This window comes from Triticum aestivum, chromosome 1A (genome assembly GCF_018294505.1).
Source record: "Triticum aestivum cultivar Chinese Spring chromosome 1A, IWGSC CS RefSeq v2.1, whole genome shotgun sequence".
NCBI classification, from domain to species: Eukaryota; Viridiplantae; Streptophyta; class Magnoliopsida; order Poales; family Poaceae; genus Triticum; species Triticum aestivum.
In genome coordinates this window covers 365,742,039-365,752,023 of record NC_057794.1, presented here as the reverse complement: position 1 = coordinate 365,752,023, position 9,985 = coordinate 365,742,039, and positions in this window count along the sequence as shown.

The following is a 9,985-nucleotide window of genomic DNA, read 5'->3' as shown; positions in this document are numbered from 1 at the left end:
CCCCTACAGCATAATCGCTAGCATCACACATAATTTCAAAGGGTAAATTCCAATCAGGTGGCTGAACAATAGGTGCAGAGACTAATGCTTTCTTAAGTATTTCAAATGCTTCTACACAATCATCATCAAAGACAAATGGTATATCTTTTTTAATAAATTAGTCAGAGGCCGAGAAATTTTTGAGAAGTCCTTGATGAACCTCCTATAAAATCCGTCATGACCAAGGAAACTTCTTATACCTTTAATGTCCTTGGGACATGGCATCTTTTCAATAGCATCAACCTTGGCTTTATCAACTTCAATACCTCTTTCAGAAACTTTATGCCCCAAGACAATACCTTCATTAACCATAAAGTGGCACTTTTCCCAATTCAAGACAAGATTAGTTTCTTCACATCTCTACAAAACTCGATCAAGATTTCTCAAGCAATCATCAAAAGAAGATCCATAGACAAAAAAGTCGTCCATGAAAACCTCACAAATCTTTTCACAAAAGTCAGAGAATATAGCCATCATGCATCTTTGAAAGGTAGCAGGTGCATTACATAAACCAAAAGGCATACGTCTATAATCAAAAGTACCAAAAGGGCATGTAAAATTAGTCTTTGATTGATATTTAGCCGACACAGGTATTTGAGAGAAACCAGAATAACCATCTAGAAAGCAGTAATGTGTATGTTTGCATAATCTTTCTAGCATTTGATCGATAAAAGGTAAGGGTTAATGATCTTTATTAGTAGCCTTATTTAATTTGCGGAAATCAATTACCATCCTATAACTGGTAATAATTCTTTGTGGAATCAATTCATCTTTATCATTAGGAACAACAGTAATACTTCCCTTCTTAGGGACACAATGAACAGGACTTACCCACTGACTATCAGCAACGAGATAATTATACCTGCCTCTAGAAGCTTTAGTATTTCTTTTCTTACCACTTCTTTCATTTTAGGATTTAGACGTCGTTGAGGATCACGAACTGGTTTGGCATCTGCTTCCAAATTTATTTTATGTTAACATAGACTGGGACTAATGCCCTTAAGATCATCAAGAGTATATCCAATAGAAGCACGGTGCTTCTTCAGAGTTTTCAATAATCTTTCTTCTTCATGCTCTGAAAGGTTAGCACTAATAATAACATGATATATCTTATTTTCATCAAGATAAGCATATTTAAGATTATCAGGCAACGGTTTAAGCTCAAACATGGGATCACCCTTAGGTGGAGGGGGATCCCCTAGGATTTCAACAGGCAAATTGTGTTTTAGCATAGGTTCTTGTTTAAAGAATACTTCATCTATTTCCCTTCTTTCATTCATAAACATATCATTCTCATGGTCTAGCAAATATTGTTCTAAAGGATCATTAGGAGGTACGGCAATAGAAGCAAGACCAATAATTTCATCCTTACTAGGCAATTCTTCTTCACAATGTTGTTTACTAAATTTAGAGAAATTAAACTCATGAGTCATATCATCCAAGCCAATAGTAACAACATTCTTTGTGCAATCTATGGTAGCATTAACAATATATAAGAAGGGTCTACCAAATATAATGGGACAAAAGCTATCTTGTGGGGAACCAAGAACAAGAAAATCAGTAGGATATTTAGTTTTCCCACACAAGACTTCAACATCTCTAACAATTCCCATTGGTGAAATAGTATCTCTATTAGCAAGTTTAATAGTGACATCAATATCTTCTAACTCAATAGGTGCAATATCATGCATAATTTCATTGTATAAGTCAATAGGTATTGCACTAGCACTAGCACCCATATCACATAAGCCATGATAACAATGATCTCCTATTTTAACAGAAATAACAGGCGTGTCTATCACAGGTCTAGGTTTATCTGTATCACGGGGTTTAGCAATTCTAGTAGTTTCATCACAGAAATAAATAACATGCCCATCTATATTATCAGACAAGAGCTCTTTAACAATAGCAATATTAGGTTCTACTTTAACTTGCTCAGGAGGTGTATATGTTTTAATATTGCTTTTACAAACTACAGTTGAAGCTTTAGCATGATCCTTTATCCTAACAGGGAAAGGTGGTTTCTCAACATAAGAAGTAGGAACAATAGGATCATTATAAGTGACAGTCTTTTCTTCAAGTTTAATAGGTGCAGCTACTTTTACTTATATGGGAGGATGATATTTAAACCACTTCTCCTTAGGGAGATCAACATAAGTAGCAAAAGATTCACAGAAAGAAGCTACTATCTCAGAATCAAGTCCATACTTAGTGCTAAACTTACGGAAAATATCGGTGTCCATAAAAGATTTAACACAATCAAACTTAGGTGTCATACCTGACTCCTTACCATTGTCGAGGTCCCAATCTTTAGAGTTGTGTTTAATTCTATCCAATAAATCCCATCTAAATCCAATAGTCTTCATCATAAAAGAGCCAGCACAAGAAGTATGGAGCATGGTGCGATTATTTTCAGAAAGCCGAGCATAAATTTTTTGAAGAATTGTTTCTCTTGGAAGCTCATGATTGGGGCATGAATATAACATTGATTTAAGCCTCCCCCAAGCTTTAGCGATGCTTTCTCCTTCGTGAGGCCAAAAATTATATATATAATTGTGATCATGATGAACAAGATGCATAGGGTAATACTTTTGATGAAATTCCAATTTCAATCTTCTATAGTTCCATGATCCCATATCATCACATAGCCTATACCATGTCAATGCGTCTCCCTTCAAAGATAAAGGGAAGACCTTCTTCTTAGCAACATCATCGGGAATACCTGCAATCTTAAATAATCCACAAACTTCATCCACATATATTAGGTGTTCATCAGGATGCTTTGTTCCATCTCCTGTAAAAGGATTAGCTAGCAGTTTTTCTATTATACTCGAAGGATACTCATAAGGAATTTCATTTTCAATAGGTTCAGTAGGTTGAGGAGCAACTCTTTGCTCTACTGGTCGGGGTGAAGATACCCCGAACAAGCCCCTCGGAGGATTACTTTCCATAGTAACAAGTGACAGTAAATTTCAGCACACTATATAAATTTTTCCTTACCAAATTCCACCTACCAAAGGCGCTTCACTCCCCGGCGACGGCGCCAGAAAAGAGTCTTGATGACCCACAAGTATAGGGGATCTATCGTAGTCCTTTCGATAAGTAAGAGTGTCGAACCCAACGAGGAGCAGAAGGAAATGATAAACGGTTTTCAGCAAGGTATTCTCTGCAAGTACTGAAATAAGTGGTAACAGATAATTTTTGTGATGAGATAATTTTTAACGAGCAACAAATAACAAAAGTAAATAAAGTGCACCAAGGTGTCCCAATCCTTTTTGTAGCAAAGGACAAGCATGGACAAACTCTTATATAAGGAAAAGCGCTCCCGAGGACACATGGGAATATCGTCAAGCTAGTTTTCATCACGTTCATATGATTCGCGTTCGGTACTTTGATAATTTGACATGTGGGTGGACTGGTGCTTGGGTATTGTTCTTACTGAACAAGCATCCCACTTATGATTAACCTCTACTGCAAGCATCCGCAACTACAACAAAAGTATTAAGGTAAACCTAACCATAGCATGAAACATATGGATCCAAATCAGCCCCTTACGAAGCAACGCATAAACTAGGGTTTAAGCTTCTGTCACTCTAGCAACCCATCATCTACTTATTACTTCCCAATGCCTTCCTCTAGGCCCAAATAATGGTGAAGTGTTGTGTAGTCAACGTTCACATAACACCACTAGAGGCTAGACAACATACATCTCATCAAAATATCGAACGAATACCAAATTCACATGACTACTAATTGCAAGACTTCTCCCTTGTCCTCAGGAACAAACGTAACTAATCACAAAGCATATTCATGTTCATAATCAGAGGGGTAATAATATGCATAAAGGATCTGAACATATGATCTTCCACCAATTAAACCAACTAGCATCAACTACAAGGAGTAATTAACACTACTAGCAACCTACTAGCACCAATCCCGAACTTGGAGACAAGAATTGGATACAAGAGATGAACTAGGGTTTTGAGATGAGATGGTGCTGATGAAGATGTTGATGGAGATTGCCCTCTCCCGATGAGAGGAGCGTTGGTGATGACGATGGCGATGATTTCCCCCTCCGGGAGGGAAGTTTCCCCGGCAGAACAGCTCTGCCGGAGCTCTAGATTGGATCCGCCAAGGTTCCGCCTCGTGGCGGCGGAGTTTCTCCCGAAAGTTTGCTTCTTATTTTTTTTCTCGACGAAAGACTTCATATAGGAGAAGATGGTCATCGGAGAGCCACCAGGGGGGCCACGAGGCAGGGGGCGCGCCCTAGGGGGGGCGCGCCCCCACCCTCGTGAGAAGGGTGTGGGCCCCCTGGTCTTCATCTTTGGCGAGGAATTTTTCATTATTTATTATAAGGTGTTCCGTGGAGTTTCAGGACTTTTGGAGTTGTGCAGAATAGGTCTCTAATATTTGCTCCTTTTCCAGCCTAGAGTTCCAGCTGCCGGCATTCTCCCTCCTTATGTAAACCTTGTAAAATAAGAGAGAATAGCCATAAGTATTGTGACATAATGTGAAATAACAGCCCATAATGCAATAAATATTGATATAAAAGCATGATGCAAAATGGAAGTATCATGGTGCGTCATCAGCAGTTGTAGGCCTTGCCACTGGCTGCTTTGGGGAGGAGGATGACATGGCCTGTTCGCCCCAAAGTCAGGCCGGCTGATCACAGGTTGATGAATCAGCCTGCGAGAGCTGCTGTGGCAAGGAGAGCATCACCGATTGAGGGGTGACAGTGGTTGCTCTTGGCGGGGCTTCAGGAATCTCATCGATGAACTCTATTTACTTTTGTGGCCACTGGATGTGATGTAACGGTGTTTCTCCCAAGGTCCATTGCTCATTGAAGTCTCCTAGGACATTCTTCAGGGCAAATTCATTGAATCCAGGCTTTACTTCAGTCACGTAGCACTTCACACAACCCGACTTCAATGGCACATTGTCCAAGAAGAGGCCATCTTCCAAGAAGGGTGGGCAAACCCAGGCTGTTGCACATTCTAATGTACCTTCATAATGTGTAAGCACGCCCTTCAGTCTGTCTTTCATTCCAGATAGATCAGATATAGCATCATCACGAGCAGCTGCAGTCTCAGTGTCGCTAGGGTCAGCTGATGCACAGCTACTCTCGTGCAGTGTTGTCGTGCAATAAGCAGCATCATCCATGCCCGCCTCCCCTCCCATCTGCTGGCTATCTGTCAGTGTTAGAGTCTTCTGCATCATCATTGACTCCTCAACATCCTTTCAAACAGCTGGATAAATCTCCTTCTTCAACTTTTCAAACAATGCATTCTGCTTCATTTCACTCCTCACTTTTTTCATGCTGAGCTTCTCTTCTTTGCTGAGTGTGAAAGCCCTCTTGTGTGGGACATTAACACCTATACCCCTTGCACGGCCAGGGGGCTCTTTTGTGTCCAGAGCAATGGACAGAATGTCACATGGCCCTAAGTTCCCGTAGAACCTTCTAGGGATCTTGGAAGCCTCTACCATCACTTCATACAGTTTGGCGTCACGTGCGTTTTCAAATTAATAAGTTCCGTCATCACGCCTCTTTGCATGTGCCTGCAAGTAGTCTTTGGCGCGTTCGCCCTTGATTTCACTAAAGGATGGATTCCCACCCGCCGCTACTGCTTCTTTGTCCTCCTGTTCCCATATCAGTTTCATGTCGTAGTATCCTGCCACACCCATACGGTGGGGTGTATGTTCTTCTTCTGAAGTTCCGATTGCTTGAAACTCTTCGCAGCAAACTCTGGAGTTGCCCTGACCCTTTTGAATTCTGCCCAGTCTGCCTTTGTAATTTGGGGGTATGCAGGGATTGGGTCCTTGCCTTCACTCAAGTACTTCTTGTACAGCACGTGCTTCCAGTTTCTCCAAGCATCCCTAGCCTTCTTTAGTGCAGTGTGTTCCACCTGCATTCTCCACTGCTTTGGAACATCGAAGTGATCCATGATCTACCGGACTATCCTTTGTCGTGTTTCTGTGTCAGCCTTCCGAAACCCCGATAGATTAATGTTGAGCCTTGCCCTGCCAACAAATCCACACAAACTCCTGAACCTCATGCGTGCTTTATCTGGTTTAGTTGGAGCCCAGGACTTTAAATCAATCTCGGTTACTTCATATACACCTTTAGGCTGGTGTGTGGGCTTCCTTGGAGCGTTCCTCCGTGTGCTGACCGGAAGGGTAATTGTTGCAGCTCTATCCCGTTCAAGACTACTTGATCCCTCACAATCTGCTGAAGACCTAGGGTTGTCTGAATCAGATGAAGATACATGGCATGAATGAATGTTGTCGCTACTACTCGGCATCTATAGAGAACACATGCGAAACTCAGGAAAGGAGGATAAGCATAAAACTAAAAACTTGGTATCAAGCTTTCTAAACATGCCATGCAATAATTTAGAAAATGTACAGCTAATTTGTTAAGTTTGTGTGACTCGGGCGCCCGTGATCTGTAAATAGGCTGTAACTTATTGGAACAAATACAGCTTATATGTAGTAAGGAAGGTAGATAATGAACATATATACGCTCTCCATTATTTATAGCCAATTTGGGAACATACGGAACGAAATTGGAAGAGGGATTGCGAGGAAATATGCCTCACCGATGGAGAGCAGTAACTAACGGGCTTCTTAATGCAAACCCGGTGGGACCATAGGAGAGGCGAGGGTTACTGCATCGGTATGCTCGAGGGTGGCTGGTGAGCAAACGAAGACGGCAAGGTGCGGGCCGCCGTGTGTTGGGAACGACAGTGGAGGTTGGCTTGACGCCGAAGAGCGGGCACACGGCCGAGGTGAGCACGGCGGCGTCGGAGAGGGTTCTGCTGTGGATCTGGGGGAGAGGGAGCTGGTGAAGGAGATTGGGTGGACTAGTTGAGTGAAACACGGGCGGATGGTGGGGGGTGTTGGCGGCCTAGGTGAAAAGGGCGAAAAATATCCCCTATCGCCGCGCGCGCGGGAAGGCCTATGCAAACTGTTGCCTCTAAGCACTCGTGTGCACAAACAGAATAATTTCATTTAAAATGAAGATGTACTAATTTTGAAATGAAGACGTGAGTTCATCGTTTCGCCTCTAAATTTTCCGCACGTAAACCAATCATAATTTTACCACGGGTTTGATTTGCTGGCGCATTTTAGGTCTCGTGTGCTATATGTAAGACATTTTTTGGCATTTACCATGCATGTTGGCATATAAATCAATTCCTAGCCAGACTGAATTTCCTGTCGAAAGGGATGAGGATTGTCGTTCGATCTGGGAGCATCCAACGGTGCAGACGTACGATCCGTGGGGTTTGGGCTCTGGCCAATCAGAACGCATGACTCAGATCGCGCGTGCAGCGAGGAGGGCATCGACCACGGTTTAGTTGGCACACGGCTTTTGTGTGTGAACTTGTGCTATTTGAAAACACTTTTTGGGAGGGGCTATTTGAAAACATGTACATGTGTTGTCGAAAGGGATGATGATCGTCGTTTGATCAAGGAGAATCCAACGGTGCAGACGTACAATCCGTGGGGTTTGGGTTCTGGCCAATCAGAATGCACGACTCAAATCGCGCGCGTGGCAGAGGGGTGGGGGTGCATCGGCCACGGTTTAGTGGACACACGGCTTTCATGAGTGAATCGTGTGCTCTTTGAAAACATTTACATTACCTAATATCATATTTTTGTTCGAATGACAACATGAGTTCATCGTTTCGCCTCCAATTTTTTTCCACGGTATGAAATCATGAGTATAGTAGAGAGTGTCATATACTAGTATCATGAATATATAGTACATGTGATACTAGTGTATGATACTACCTTTAATTAATTATAGCGCATAGTATAATACATAGAGTATAGTATCATATATAGATCATATTTATTGCCATGCATGACACAAGTTAGCATCGCATTTAACATGATACGGTATCTACCTACTATATGTTACTCTAACCCTATTTATATATATTTAATTCTTTGCCACATCAGCATACTTGCTATTTCCGAGTGCATGACATCGTCGGCCACTATGGCCAGCTTTATATAGTGGGGAGTATCATATACTATATATATAGTATCATGCATATGATACTAGTGTATGATACTACGTGCGTACCTTCATAGTGCATATATAGTACCATAGAGTATTACTAGCTCCCTCTGTAAACTAATATAAGAGCGTTTATATTACTAAATAGTGACCTAAATGCTCTTGTATTAGTTTTCAGAAGGAGTATACATCATAGATGACTATATTTATGAATTGAGCCCTATAAGGCTGGTTGTAATGGGGAGTATTATATATACTAGTAGTATCATGCATGCATATATATGATAGTGTAGCTAGGATACTACTTCCGTGATGCATAGTATCATAAGTTAACATCTTAGGTTGCCTTACTAATTGTCATGCATCACACAAAGTAGTAGTACTACATTTAATATGACACAGTATCATGATATGATACCACATCCTCTCTTGTGTGCGACATCATCCAGAAAGTCTAGTTGGCATGGATGATACCGCTTATGATAATACCATTACAACCAGCCTAAACCGGAAAGGAGGGAGTATGAGACTAGCCACAATGGAGAGTAGTACACTAGTAACATACACATATCCCTAGACTATATATGTTACTACCTACATAGTGGGTAGTAACATAAGTGTGGTGTCATGCAAAGCTTCATTTCTTAGGTTACAGACTCATATTGCATTGGGACATGTGATGTTACAGTAACTAGCTAAGTTACTGAAACTATCTCTCTCCTCATTAACTTATTGCCACATAAGCAAGTTTGCTGAGTTGGAGTCGGTGTTACTGCTGAAGTTACTCCACTGTGGCTAGTCTGATACTAGCTAGTCGTCTATGATATACTAGCTACCTCACTAAGAGCATGCATGGTTAATAATACAGCCATGGGTCAGCTATAAGAAGTTGCCATGTCATATACAGCCAACCTCTTAGCGGGCATGTGTCAGGACCCTGACCACTCAATTGAAGATATCGACACTTACTGACGAAGATGACATTCAGGAGGAGGAGTTCAGTACCTGGGAAATGTACGGCTGAGATCAAAGAGCATAAGTGGAGATCGACGGCCGAGCCACCCCAACTATAACCTGCTCACCGTCACACCGTTGTCTCCATCACCAACCTCACGCCGTCTCCACCAACTCTCCGTTATAAGGACCAGCCTGCGGATCTAGAAATCATCTTTCCCCTTCTCCAAGTTGTATTAGTTCATAGCTTAGACTCCTAGAACTACTTGGTAGATGAGGTAGATCCTTGAACTTGTATATGTAACTTTTCCGCTGCTATATGAAATCGGGGCTAGTTTGAGTGTGATTTCTTCTCTGTCCAAATTAGTCCTGTCAATTGGTATCAGTAGCCACTCGATTCTCAGAGGCGGAATTGATCTACGCAGTAGTGGTTGGGTTGGACCCTGGTAAAATCCCACTGCTAGCGGTCGATCAGGGCGGCGGTGACTTCTGGGAGGCGCAGAGCGGGGCGAAATCAAGATCATCGGCAAGGGTTCCGGGTTCTTCCCGCGGTAAAATTCCGGAGCCGCACGCGATTTCGCCATGCCGACGCGAACCAAGCACATGGACGAGATCTCTGATGAGCTCGATGCTCTGCGAGCAGAGGTTTCTGCGATGACACTCAAACAAGACAAGATACAAGACCAGATGGCGGAGGTTAACGCTCGCCTGTCCAAGGTGGAAGTTATGGAGAACCAGATCTATAAGGTGGAGGCTCTGGTGGAGAAGAATTCTTCAGTTCAGACAGATATCCTCACTCTGTTGAAGCAAATGCAACGTGAAAACACCCACCCGCCCAACCCTGAATCTCCTAGCTCTTCCATGGGGTCTGCAGAAAAATCGCCACCCATAATTCAGGTTCAGACTACCACAGCACGAGAATTGCAAAAGCAGGTTGAATCACTAGTGCAGCTTCATCTTAAGCAAGTT